The 12702-nt window shown below is 38.3% G+C and overlaps 1 protein-coding gene across 5 annotated transcripts in view; it reads right to left on the bottom strand.

Annotated features, from left to right (window-relative positions):
- The window catches only part of LOC150094589 (nuclear receptor subfamily 2 group C member 2-like), an 808056-nt gene that overhangs the window by 725993 nt on the left and 69361 nt on the right, over positions 1 to 12702 (bottom strand). Inside the window, exon 1 of one of the 5 annotated variants that reach the window (XM_090412045.1) lies at positions 2651 to 2768. The exons of the other annotated variants lie outside the window; for them this stretch is intronic. The gene's annotated coding sequence lies outside the window, so the exon portion shown is untranslated. Of the gene's footprint in view, positions 1 to 2650; positions 2769 to 12702 lie in introns of those variants that run through there. 5 annotated transcript variants of the gene reach the window in all.

Genomic DNA, 12702 nt, shown 5'->3' on the forward strand with positions numbered 1-12702 from the left:
TCACTTTGTGAAAAAGGGTTGGTAACTAATGATCAGTGAGTTATGAACAGTCCAGAAGTGCAAAAACTAGTAGGAGGAGTAATATCACACCCTGTAGGGGGGAAAAACCCAACTATCACCACTTTTGTATCCCAATAAAAGTGGGATACAAAACCACAAACTCTTGTAGGTAAAAGGGAGACTTTCTATACTTATCCATCAGGTTGATGAATCAAGATGATAACGTATATACTAATCAAAACAGCACAAGAAACTTCATAAGAATTTTCAACTACATTGAAATGACTACACACATTCATATCTCACCCCAGGTGTTATTTTTTTAAAACATTCACTGTATGCTTTATCGAATTTAACACAAGCCCAGCTGTTATCATATAAAGCAGTCACAAAGCTAATAAGATGTTCAGGTATTCCATCAAGGTTTTACACTCTCATAAATTTTGTCTATCAACAGAAACAAAGCCTTTTTGAAGAACAAAACATGTGTCACAGGTTTCAAATTCTAAACATTTTTCCAGGGTCTGCCTTAGTGAAATTACACTATCTACTAATAATTGTCTAAACACTTCAGCAATTTACAATTGATACCAGCAGTCGAACCCTAATATCGCGCGTATATCCCCCTTTGGCTTTGATCACCTCCTGCACCCTTTGAGGAAGGCATTCCACCAATGTGCAGCAGACAGCTGGAAAATGTCTCCGTTCCTCCATCATAGCAGCACTGAGTTCAGCGACAGATCGAAAACCTGTGCTTTGGACCGCAATCGCCGCTTCAATTTGTCCCACAGATGTTCGGTGGGGTTGAGGTCAATACTCTATGTATGCCAGGGTAGTCGTTTAACTCCCATCTCTTCATACTATTCCATATCATCTGCAGCTTTGTGGTATTGTCGTCTTAATAGTAACACAGGTCCGTTCCATAAAAACTCCAGTGTAACCATCACCTGATTATCCAGATATCCAGGTACTGAGCTGCCTTCATGAAATCACGGACAACGACCAGTGTTCCACTCCAAACCAGCTGAATGCACCCCACACCATTACTCCTCCACCATCAAACTTTACTGTGGGTACAACACACTGTGATAATAAGCGTTCACTAGATTGTCTCCACACCCACACACACTGCTTGGAAACAGGTGAACCTTGATTCATCGCTCCAAAGTACCGTTTTCCACTAGTTAATTGTCCAGTTCACACGTTCTATGCACCAGGCTTTGTTCATTTTTGCGATGTTTGGCTTGTGTGCCACTGCTCTTCTGTGAAAATCCAGAAAATGGAGTTCTTTTCATACAGTATTAGTGCTCATCATGGTGATACTGGCGCTCTGGAACTCATCACGGGTGGTCTGTGCTGATTGTAGCCGGTTTTTGCTTGCCACCAGTTTTAACAGACTCCTGTCCCAGTCAGTCATTTTCGGTGGCCACCTTGAGTATTTTCCTGTGCTAGTGATGCCAGAACGTCTCCATTTGTTGATCACATTGCCAACCGTTGATTTTGGATTCTCCAGTTGAGCTACAATGGCACATATCGACATGCAACCAAGTGAAATTCCATGATGACATCTCTCTCTCGAAGTCACTGAGTTTACGTCGTGTTGCCATTCCACCTGTATTCAACTGCTACGATGAAATACTGCTTCCTACTATCTGTACATTGTTCTTTTATGTTATTAACAAACCTGGAATGTTCCATAACTTCTAATAGCAGGGTCTTCTGAATCCACTTTCCTCATCTCTGAGTTGCTTGTCTCAACCTTTATTATTTTGATTAGAATAATGCAGAGAACCTTGCGTGGAACAATAATCCGATTCCCCTACAATTCTCGCGCCTCATGCAATTTCTTAAAAATGGACACCGCACTGTTTTACTTCTGGTGAAATTTCTGAGAACCTCACCACTTTGATAGGAAATGTTCAGGATCTCAATTAGCCAAGTGATTACTCTTCCTGTCTCCTTTTCTCATCCTGTTGGTTTATGATGTTCTAATTTATTTATAGCCAATCTAACTTCATATGGCGTGTAATGGGACTGATATAAAATTGGTAAGTGGAATCCATCTGGTATATTTTAAGTAAAATCTAGTGATATTTTATATAATGCTAAAAATTATATAATGTTCGGTAATAGTTTTAATCAGAAGTGTGTGTGGGGGGGTGGAAGTGATGATTTTAACTTTCAACTCCTACGCCGTTAATAATTAAATGCAACAATTTCTTGATACAAATTTTCCGAATATGATTTTAAGAAAAGGAGACGATGAAACTCTGCAAAACCTTCAAAATAAGTAACATCAGGATTTAAACACAAAATATGGATAGTATATCAATAATAATTGGAAATGTCTGGTAATATTTCAACGAACGAAATCTCTAAACCAAATTATTTTGGAAAGTAATTTTGGTTTAGAGAATTATGTAGAATTAACATTAGAAGCAAGCAGATATTTTAGTCGTCAAAACAACTGATTCCCCTCTCATTTCATATGCATGCACCATTTGATGACAGTCAATAACTGTATTTTTATATATTACGAAGTCAACTATAAAACAACAGAAAATACACTTGTCAGCTGTATACATATAAGTGCATACAAATATACAGATGATAAGTGCGGGAGGCAAAATGCTTAGAATATTATTCTTACCTTCCAGGTCTATCAGTTGGGAGAGATACGCAATGAATGAAGTAAGGCTTCCAGGTAGTTGTTTAGCTCAAATCAAGACAAGCACAATGGACTCTGAACTCTGTCGTCTTGACCCTCAACCCCTATCTGAACTTTACACTACCTGTCATCTGACCGGGCACTCATGTACCAGGTGTTTCGGAGTATACTTTCCATTGACCAAGTACCTTGAAGAGGTTAAAGTTCGTTCCTTTCAGTTTCCACGCGTGAGAGGATTAGACGGTTTAACTTTTCTCTTTTCCCGTCTCCGTGGTGGGCTGGGGAAAGAGAATAGTTGGTGTGTGGTGAGGGGAGGAGAGAATCAAAGATTATCAGTCATGATCCTGATTAAATCCGAATAACTGATTATAGAAAGAATACATGCGTACAAATTTAGTAGCGTTGAAGTATTATTTTTATGTGAATAAATTCAAATATCTTGAATTGTAATTATATGATTACAATTCAAGATATTTGAATTTATTCACATAAAAATAATACTTCAACACTACTAAATTGAATTGTAAGCATATATAAATTATTAAAAATAAATAACAATCTCATGTACAAGGATTAACCAGTACTGATTCTCTGCAGTCCGGTAGGGAGTTAACATGCTCATTGACTGTTGAAATAAGGTATTTAAGTTAAAAAACGTTTAATTTTCTTGACCAAAAAGCTCTGGAAAGACTTTTAATGGGATTATATTGATCAATTGCATATAATAAACAACTATGTTATACCAACTAGTTTCACCAACTAAGGCTGTTGGCATCTTAAGGGTACATAACTGATGTAAGGCACTAAAAAGTAAAAAACTGTTACAAACTATAATCAACCGATTCCAATTATTAAACAAAGAACAGAGCGCGTACAATACGTGCATAGAGCGTGGATGATATCACTTGTCGTTATTTAGGAACGTTCTATAGTTGGCACTATACTTCAGTTCTGGCGAGTTGAAGGATCTGATAAGGGTCTTCCAGATCACGGGCATTTTCTGGAAGACCCTTATCAGATCCTTCAACTCGCCAGAACTGAATTATAGTGCCAACTATAGTTGGCACTATAATTGAAATAAAGTTCCTAAATAACAACAAGTGACATCATCCACGCTCTATGAATGTATTGTACGCGCTCTGTTCTTTGTTTAATATAATTGGAATCGGTTGGTTATAGTTTGTAACAGTTTTTTACTTTTTAGTGCCTTACATCAGTTATGTACCCTGAAGATGCCAACAGCCTTAGTTGGTGAAACTAGTTGGTATAACATAGTTGTTTATTATATGCACTTGATCAATATAATCCCATTAAAAGTCTTTCCAGAAATAAGGTATTATTAAAAGTTACATGAGAATAACTTATTACACGATGATATTACAAATTTACATAAATTTCATGTAAATCTGTAATATATATATTTTATGTAAATGTGTAATATATAGATAGATAGCATATTACATATATATAATACACACACACACACACACAACATAAGATTATGTATGTATGTATGTATGTATGTTGGGGAGTGCGATCGAGAATACTCACCCTTACAACAGGAATATAATGCTGAATATGATTTACAATTCATCGTAATATCTGAACACACGTTGAGTCGAGTTCAATCTGATTTTTCTTTGATATGTCTAAATTTATATGTGTATTTCATGTTATTATTAACTATACTTCAAACCTAACTACAGAATAAAGAGAACAGCATGTCTGATAACTACTTTACACAGGAATATAACAACTACTATGCTTTTCTGCAGTGGCTGTTGTATTCACGGAGCCTTTATATACATATTTTTATGTAGCTCTCATCCACAAACGGCTTTTCTGTAAACCTACAGTATAATCATACTGTGGACGAACTGAGGATTTTTCTATTTTTTTTTTTTTTAGAAAAAAAAAAATATATATATATATATCATCTTCTTCTCTCTTCCATCATCTATGTGGATGATAATGAGGCCGAATGAACTTTTTCCACTCCTGTCTGTCACGGGAGAGTCCGAACAATTCTTTCCAGTTTGGTGTCGCTTGTTGTAATTTGGTTTTCAGGTCCTCTTTTATTTTGCCTATCCATCTAATTCTGGGCGTCCTTTGGATCTTTTACCTTCCACAGTTGTGTTCAGGGCTTTAGATGGTAGTCTTTCTGTTCTCATTCTGGTCACATGGCCAAACCAATGCAGTCTTCTTTCTTGGATTTTGTCTATTATTGTTATTTCGTGTTAGTCGTTTCCTTATGTCTTCGTTTCTTAGTTGATCCAGCAGATATACTCAAAGTAATCTTCTTAGCCAACCTATTTCAGTAACTAACAATTTTTTCTCTTCAGCCTATAAAAAAAATATATATATATATATATATCATCTTCTTCTCTCTTCCATCATCTATGTGGATGATAATGAGGCCGAATGAACTTTTTCCACTCCTGTCTGTCACGGGAGAGTCCGAACAATTCTTTCCAGTTTGGTGTCGCTTGTTGTAATTTGGTTTTCAGGTCCTCTTTTATTTTGCCTATCCATCTAATTCTGGGCGTCCTTTGGATCTTTTACCTTCCACAGTTGTGTTCAGGGCTTTAGATGGTAGTCTTTCTGTTCTCATTCTGGTCACATGGCCAAACCAATGCAGTCTTCTTTCTTGGATTTTGTCTATTATTGTTATTTCGTGTTAGTCGTTTCCTTATGTCTTCGTTTCTTAGTTGATCCAGCAGATATACTCAAAGTAATCTTCTTAGCCAACCTATTTCAGTAACTAACAATTTTTTCTCTTCAGCCTATAAAAAAAAAATATATATATATATATATCATCTTCTTCTCTCTTCCATCATCTATGTGGATGATAATGAGGCCGAATGAACTTTTTCCACTCCTGTCTGTCACGGGAGAGTCCGAACAATTCTTTCCAGTTTGGTGTCGCTTGTTGTAATTTGGTTTTCAGGTCCTCTTTTATTTTGCCTATCCATCTAATTCTGGGCGTCCTTTGGATCTTTTACCTTCCACAGTTGTGTTCAGGGCTTTAGATGGTAGTCTTTCTGTTCTCATTCTGGTCACATGGCCAAACCAATGCAGTCTTCTTTCTTGGATTTTGTCTATTATTGTTATTTCGTGTTAGTCGTTTCCTTGTCTTCGTTTCTTAGTTGATCCAGCAGATATACTCAAAGTAATCTTCTGAGCCAACCTATTTCAGTAACTAACAATTTTTTCTCTTCAGCCTATTTGAGATTCCAGCATTCACTTCCATAGAGGAGTATTGGGAGGGCCATTATTTCATAGATTCTTACTTTTGTTACTTGTTTGATGTCTCTTGACTTACATATTTTATTAAGTCGTCCAAAAGTTTGGGATGCTTGACTGATTCGTCTGTTTATATGTTTGTAATTTGACGATTGTACTCAGTAACTCCTCCAAGGTAGGTGAAGTTTTCTACCTGCTCTAGATTCTTACTATCAAATTCAGTTTGGAGCTTCTTTTTCCTATTTGCATAATTTTTGTTTTGTCTATATTTATGTTTAATCCAGATTTTATACACTCCTCCTTTATTTTATCAGATATTCGGTGTAGATTTTCTTCTGTGTTTGCAAGTAATGCAATGTCGTCTGAAAATTTTAAATTTGTCACATATTCCCCATATATTTTGATTCTGAAGTGTTCACTGTTTAAGGCCTTATTGGTTGCTTCTTCCAGTGTAAGATTGAACAGGTCTGGTGACAAATTGCATCCCTGTCTTACTCCGCTCTCTGTGTGGAACCAGTTGGTTAAGGTGCCCTCCATTCGTACTGCACTTTCAGATTTCTCATACAGATTCTTTATTATTACGTGACACCTCCAGGGAGTCCAAAGATTGATCGAGGGATCAGTCTTTGGACTCACCAAAGATTCACCAACTACAACGAACCGCAACTGCACCAACGCAGTCTACCGCTATTAGTAATTTCGCAGACAATCGCAAATATCCATGCCCACGGTGGGATTCGAACCCTCAACCTTTTGGCTGGAGAGCGGATATGCTAACCACTCCGCCAATCAGACCGGCTAGATTATTACACAGTATTCTTATTGTTTTGTTGGAAATTCCAAATTCTTCCGTAGTTCTCTTCTACGGATTGAATCAAATGCCTGACGAAAGTCTAAGAAATTTATATAGCAACTTTCGTTGTACTCTAGTGTCTTTTCTATTAGCTGTCTGTTGATCAATTGTGCTTCGTCCTGGTCTGAAACCTGCTTGTTCTTCTCCTAGTGCTAGTTCTATATATGGTTTAATTTGTTTTTGGAGTACTTTCGTAAAAACCTTACTTGGAATACTGAAGAGGCTAATGCATCTGTAATTACTGCATTCTATTTTATCTCCTTTTTTGTATATAGGAGTTAACTGATTTGGTCCAATCAGTAGGCACTGCTTCATTTTTGTAGATCCTTTCAAATAATGTTTTTAATGGTTCCAAAAGTTGTTCCTTTCCTGCTTTTAAGAATTCTGATTGTATTTGATCAATGCCAGGTGCTTTCCTAGTTTTGAGCTTTTCTATGCTGTGTGCTATTATTTCTTTGGTAAAGATATTTGTTTCCTCTTCCATTTTCGTGGCTGGAATAGTAATATCCTGGGAGCTGTTTCTATTATATAAATCTCTGAAATATTCTTCCCATCTGGCCATTCTTTTTATTTTACTTTCAATTAGTTGTCCCTCTTTGATCATTATTGTAGTCCGTGTGTTAGTAATTTGGTCTATTTGTTTATATAATCCATGAAGGTTATTTTCTTTTGATAGCTTCTCTACCATTTTGCATTTTTCTTCTAACCGGTTATTATTGTCTCTTTTTAAACAGTTTTCTAATTTCTTTGGTTAAACTATTATATTAATTTCTGTTATAGTTCTGTTTTAGTTTCATGCTTTTCCTTTGATCGCTTAACCTTTTTACTTCATTCGAGATCAATTCCTTTTTATTTTCTCTTTCTGTGTAACCTATTGTATTTTCTGCCGATTTTAATATTTCCTTTAATTTGCACCGATGTTCTTCGATGTTTATATTCTGTTTTGGTAATTTCTTCAGGTTTTTATCTACTTCTAGTTGATATTTTCTTAGAATATTATTGTCTTGTAGTTTTTTTACATTCAGTCTCCTTTTGACTCTAAAAGTGCTTTCAGATTTTAACTTTATTCTTAGGTTTGCTAATACTAGCTTATGGTCTGATCCACAATCTGTAATTTAGGATACTTGATTTCCATCTTTGGTTTACAATAATATAGTCTATCATATTCTTGGTTTGTCTGTCTGGTGATATCCATGTCCATTTTCTTTGGGGTTTTGGTTGTTTAAAGAAAGTGTTGGTTATTGTTAGTTTATTATTTGAGCAGAAGTTTAGCAGTCTTTCACCACGTTCATTGCTTTCGCTATACCCGAACTTTCCGATTACTCTAGGCCAGGTATCCCAGTGTTTGCCTACTTTTGCGTTTAAATCCCCCATTACAATTAGGAGATCTTGACTTGATGTCTGCTGTACTGTTTTTTGCAACTCCTCAGTGTCTTCTTCTGATGATGTCGAAGTTTGTGAGTATACTTGAATAATAGTCAGTAAATCTATCTATCTATCGCTAGGTGGCCAAGGTGTTGCACGTGCGTTCATACCGCTCCTGCCTTCCCCCACCTTTTATACGTTTATCCGAAAGGAAGGACTTATTTTTTTATATAGGTATATTCTCCAAGCCGAGAGCTATCTACTCATACTAGTCGTGTACGTGTAAGTGTAGTGATAAATGATTTATGACAGTTTTCTTCTCCTGCTGTACGAGTTCGTATATATCTTCAATTTAGACGCCATAATTTCTTCTCGGACACCTGCACCCCTCACCTGAGGCTATAGCCGGCGAAGGATTACCCGCCATGGCAACTGCACATTCATGTACTACCAAGGATTTAGCAATTCAAAGACCCCCTACGACTTTGGACCCGGAAGGAAGAGCAAAGTTCACCAGAGCTATGTACATGGAAAACAGGTCAGTCAATTCAAAATCTTATGCTAATGTTGTATCTAATGGAAATATCCTATCGTCCCCCAAAACACTGATCTCACACACGAACGCCTCATCAGCCAGCAATAAACCGATTAACGCAAAAATAACTACCACTGTTACGAACGTCATTTCCCGAGAAAATGGGATTGTTATTTTCGCCACCAAAGAAAACATCCCATTAGAAGATTATCTGACGGCGATCGCCAAAATTGTGCCCGCAAAAAACATTACTGACGCTTCCCGCGTAGCTGGAACTGTGCAGGTATATTTTAGCCATATCTCATGGGCACAAACGGTACTGCAAAAAGGAGTCGATATTGGCGATTATCACTTCGAAGCAGCCCCAATAGCACTGGCCCCAACAAAAGTAACAGTATCAAATGTTCCCCCTGAAATTCCTCATCAACTCATCAGATCCATGTTATCAAGATACGGTTCGGTCACAGGAAAAATACGCACATTGTCAGCAGCCACGAAGAAGCCCGAATTTGCCCATGTCAAAAGCTTTCGAAGGCAGGCATTAATGCATTTTCCAAACAACGACGCACTACACGACCTCCCAAAATTAATCAACACGGACATAAACGGAATAACCTATACTTTCTACTTATCTTCCTCATCACAGTGTCATGAAGATGGTCACATTAGGAAACAATGCCCCTATATTACCAACAGTTCATCAACAAACATCCCAGCCCAGAATAGTAAACCAGTTGAACAGAATAACATCGCACATGAAGAAAATCAAAGCATAGGAAAAAGTAAACCAAAAATTCTCTCCTCATCACAAACTTCAGAGGAAAGAAAATCCCGAACTGAAAAAGACAACGCTCACGTCACTCTTGAACGCCTGCCAAGTAATGAGATCCAAGGCTCAGAAAACGAAGTCTCACAACACGAAAACACGGATCCTCCCAACAGAGATGACAAGGATGAACTAATTAAAAGCAATCCCCAGACCCAGCAACCAGAATCACTAACTCAGCCTCCCACTAATTCAAAACCACACCCTATAGAAGAAACTACTCAAAATGGCCTTTCTCCACCTGCAGCCAGCCAAGGAGAAACAGAGTTCCCAGACGATGAGGAAACTGTATTTCCACATGACGACCTAGAAGAAAAGGAAGCTGAGGGCGAACTTCCTCACACTGAGGGTCCCCTAACCATGAAGCAGCTGTCATCCTTCATACAGAAAGTGCGAGGTTCTCCTCACAAACTAACTATAGCCCTTAAATACACCACAAGAATCCCGGAACTAATATCTCAACTTCAGGACCTACACTCGAAACTGAAATGTAAAAAGAGCAGAGCAGAGGTTAACAGGAGTAAGCGAATCTACTACCTAATTAATGGTCTACAAACACAGTACCAGGACCAATATTAGATTAAACTTACAATCAAACTTTCATAAATCATAATGTCTATAAGCCTTTTCTCTCTCAATGCAAGAGGATGTGCCTCTGCTCTATGCAACAGAATAGTCTTTGACCAGGTACAAAAATATCATATAGACCTAATACTAATGCAAGAAACAAACATCAACTTCTCATCCAATTTATCCAGAAGATGGGCAGAGTGGCCTTATGACTTACAGCACTCTGTAACCCAACAACATCATGGAGCAGGAGTTAGCTTAGGTGTACATCATAGATCTCCCTACAAACTAAAAGTGATTGCTGATATACCAGGATATGCCTTGTATGCTCACATAATAGCACCCAACCATAATACCCTGCATGTGTTCAACATCTACATACCACAGCAGGATGCTCTGGCATCACAAACCCTGGATTTCGTTCAAAACCATCTGTCTAGTATAGACCAAGAACATGTCATAATAGCGGGAGACTTTAATTGCACTCTTGACCAAGAAAAAGACAGACTTCAGTGTGCTGAACATCGTAGCCAATTAATAAACAAACTTCAAACACTGGTAAACGATAATGAACTCATCGACGTCTTCCGGCATCAACATCCTGATAAGAAATCCTACACATGGAGGTCAGCAATCACAGCGACAAATAGGCCACTCTACCAAGCACGACTGGACAGATACTACATTTCCAAACATACATTGCCTCTAGTCAGAAACATCTCACACATCCCTTCCTACATTTCAGATCATTGTTTCGTCAAGCTGCAACTTTCATTATCCTTGGAAGCATCCAAATCAGGTGCCTACTGGATCTTCAACAACACTCTCTTGAAAGATCCAGATTATATAATAAACACTCAGGCTTTAATAACCAACCTCACTCACTCGAAAGTGGATACAGAACCAATGAAAACATGGTGGCCCCACCTAAAATCACGAATAAAATCCTTTACGCAGATCTACAGTCACCAGAAAAATCAATAGAAGAACATTAGAATCAGACAACTTGAAGAACAGCTCAAGTATCTCCCAGAAGAAAGCCCTGAACATCATTCTGCCTTCCAAGCCATGCAAAGACAGGCAGAATTATCGGCAAAAGGTGCCCTACTTAGATCGCGGCATACACAAATAACTCTTTCAGACGCTCCCACAAAATATTTTTTCTCTTTGGAAAAAAAATGCCAGGCAGCAAATTCCATCTCTGCTATCAGACTTCAAGATGACAGCATCACAGAAGATCCAAGAAAAATCACCTCTGAAATCCTACAATACTACAAGAATGCATACAGCACTGCAGGAACATCCCATCATGCCATTCACGAAATACTGAAAGAAACAAAAAAATCTCTGCAACAGATCGGAACCACTTAGAAAAGAAAATCACGCTACATGAACTGAAAACCGCATGCACATCCTTGCCAAAGAACAAATCTCCTGGCCTTGATGGTCTCACGTCAGAGTTTTTCCAAGTCTTCTGGAATCAACTCGGACCACTTCTCCTCGAAACACTGCAAGAAGCCTACATCAATGGCCTCCCACAATCCGTCACGACCTCAGTAGCACGATTGATACCAAAGAAGGGAGACCACACGGATATCCGAAACTGGCGTCCAATCTCCCTAATTAATACCGATTGCAAAATAATTTCCAAAGTTATAGCAAACCGAATAAAGCCAACACTGCCTGAAGTTATTGGCCAACATCAAACGTACTCTGTCCCAGGAAGATCAATACATGATAACCTCCATTTAATAAGAGACCTCATCCACATCGCAAACAGCCAACATGAAGACCTAGCACTCGTCAGCCTTGATCAGGAGAAGGCTTTCGACAGGGTAGAGCACGAATACCTTTATGAAGTTCTAAAGGCATTTGGCTATGGTCCTCTCATCATTGAAACAGTGCAATTGCTTTACAGAGATGCACACTTCTGTTTAAAAATCAACAACAGGCTCACTCGCACTTTGTCATACTCTCGAGGGATCAAGCAAGGATGTCCCCTCTCTGGTCAATTATACACACTGGCCATAGAACCCTTCTTAAAAAGAATACACGACACCATCATCTCCAAACGAACCAGAATAATAGAACCACATCAAAAAATTACCTTATCAGCATATGCCGATGACGTCACTGTAATAGTACGAAATGAAGAAATGACAGTAACCGAGGAAGCACACAGACTATATGCACAAGCCTCAGGGGCCAAATTAAATTTTGCCAAAACCACGGGCTTGTGGTCAGGCAGATGGAAGTCTAGAAATGATTCTCCGATCGAATGTACCTGGTCAAGCGAAGGACAAAGATACTTAGGTGTGCACCTTGGCAACACCAAAATATATAACACACTGAACTGGACACAGCTGCACAATCGTTTTAAACAGGTGCTAGGTAAATGGAACAGCGTTCGTTCCATGTCTTCACTTAGAGGAAGAGTACTAATAGTTAACCAGATGGCTGCGAGTGTCTTATGGCATACCCTCAAAGTACTCACACCTCCTGAAGAATTTCTCTACCACATTCAAAAGGAAATCAAACGTTTCCTCTGGAACAAAACTCACTGGACAACATACCCTCAACTCTGCAAGCCACTCAGCAAGGGAGGTCAAGGCCTGATTTCCCTTGAAAACGAGATTCGATCT

Source organism: Typopeltis vanoorti, chromosome 22 (genome assembly GCF_054136105.1).
Source record: "Typopeltis vanoorti isolate ZY-2024b chromosome 22, IOZ_Tvanoo_1.0, whole genome shotgun sequence".
Taxonomy (NCBI): Eukaryota; Metazoa; Arthropoda; class Arachnida; order Uropygi; family Thelyphonidae; genus Typopeltis; species Typopeltis vanoorti.